The following is a 2,115-nucleotide window of genomic DNA, read 5'->3' as shown; positions in this document are numbered from 1 at the left end:
ATCTACAGGACAACGATTCATCTTCCCAAAGATGATTAGGCTGCTGTGTAAAATGTAAGAGGAGTTCTGGGAACCAAGGTCTTTTTGTATGAAAAAACGTCACATTCGACCCCCAGGGTTGAAATGAAAATTCCAAAACCTTATTGCAAATCTACAGGACACCACCAATCATATTCCAAAAAATGATTAGGCTACTGTGTAAAATGTAAGAAGAGTTCTATGAACCAGGGTCTTTTTGTAAAAAAAAAAAGAAAAAAGAGAGAAGTCATTTTTCACCCCCATTTGACCCAAGAGTGAAAATGAAATTCAATAATCATATTGCAAATCTACAGGACACCACCAAACATCTTCCAAAAGATGATTAGGCTACTGCGTAAAACATTAAAGGAGTTATGGGAGCCAGTGTGTTTTTATACCCGTACTTTCTAAAGAAAGTTCGGGTATATTGTTGTTACTCATGTCTGTCCGTTCGTCCGTCCGTCCGTCCGTCTGTCACACTCTTATTTCTCAAACTCCTCTTACATTTTACAAAGTAGCCGAATCATCTTTTGGGAGGTGTTTGGTGGTGTCATGTAGATGTGCAGTAAAGTTTCGGAATTTTCATGTTCACCCTGGGGGTCAAATGGGGGTCGAAAAATGACGTTTTTTATGCAAAAAGCCCCTGGTTCCCTGAACTTCTCTTACATTTTACACAGTAGCCTAATCATCTTTTGGGAGATGGTTGGTGGTGTCATGTAGATGTGCAGTAAGGTTTCAGAATTTTCATTTTCACCCTGGGGGTCAAATGGGGGTCGAAAAATGACGCTTTTTATGCAAAAAGCCCCTGGTTACCTGAACTCCTCTTACATTTTACACAGTAGCCTAATCGTCTTTTGGGAGATGGTTGGTGGTGTCCTGTAGATGTGCAGTAAGGTTTCAGAATTTTCATTTTCACCCTGGGGGTCAAATGGGGGTCGAAAAATGACGTTTTTTATGCAAAAAGCCCCTGGTTCCCTGAACTTCTCTTACATTTTACACAGTAGCCTAATCATCTTTTGGGGGATGGTTAGTGGTGTCCTGCAGATGTGCAGTAAGGTTTCGGAATTTTCATTTTCACCCTGTGGGTCAAATGGGGGTCGAAAAATGACCTTTTTTAGGCAAAAAGCCCCTGGTTCCCAGAACTCCTCTTACATTTTACACAGTAGCCTAATCATCTTTTGGGGGATGGTTAGTGGTGTCCTGCAGATGTGCAGTAAGGTTTCGGAATTTTCATTTTCACCCTGGGGGTCAAATGGGGGTCGAAAAATGACGTTTTTTATGCAAAAAGCCCCTGGTTCCCAGAACTCCTCTTACATTTTACACAGTAGCCTAGAATCATCTTTTGGGAGATGGTTAGTGGTGTCCTGCAGATGTGCAGTAAGGTTTCGGAATTTTCATTTTCACGATGGGGTCAAATAGGGGTTGAAAAATAATGTTTTTTATGCAAAAAGTCCCTGGTTCCCAGAACTCCTCTTACATTTTACACAGTAGCCTAATCATCTTTTGGGAGATGGCTGGTGGTGTCTTATAAATGTGCAGTAAGGTTTCGGAATTCTTATTTTCCCCCTGGGGGTCAAATGGGGGTCAATTTTTTAAAAAAAAATATTTAACACGTTTAAACATCCTGGTTCCCAGAACTTCCCTTATATTTTATGCACTAGCCTTAAATCATGATCATTTGGAAGATGATTGATTTTGTCCTGTGGATGTGTAAAATGGTTTTAAAATTTGCATTTCCATGTGGATAGCAAATAGGGGCAGGAAAAAAAATGGCCCCTCCCTAACCCATGGGGTCATGATTTGTACAAACTTGAATCTACACTTCTTGGGAATGTTTCCATATTAATCATGCTTTTGTTGTTCTTAAAAAGAAGAATTTTGAAGATATTTTTTCCTTTTAAATCTCTATAAAACTTTGATCCCTTATTGTGGCCTGACCCTATCCTCGGAGGTCATGATTTGAAAACTAGAAATATGTCCATAGGACATAAATGCCCCGCCGAATGTATATTACTAATGCAACATGAAAATTTGTATGAGTGTATGAAGTTTGATGAGAATATCTTGAACAGTTTCTTTAAAATTGAAACTCAAATC

The sequence above is a fragment of the Saccostrea echinata genome, unplaced genomic scaffold (genome assembly GCF_033153115.1).
Source record: "Saccostrea echinata isolate AGI-Se365-2 ecotype Australia unplaced genomic scaffold, CSIRO_AGI_Sech_v1 ptg000037l, whole genome shotgun sequence".
Taxonomy (NCBI): domain Eukaryota; kingdom Metazoa; phylum Mollusca; class Bivalvia; order Ostreida; family Ostreidae; genus Saccostrea; species Saccostrea echinata.
The sequence above is the reverse complement of the archived record's forward strand: the minus strand, read 5'-3'. Positions refer to the sequence as shown.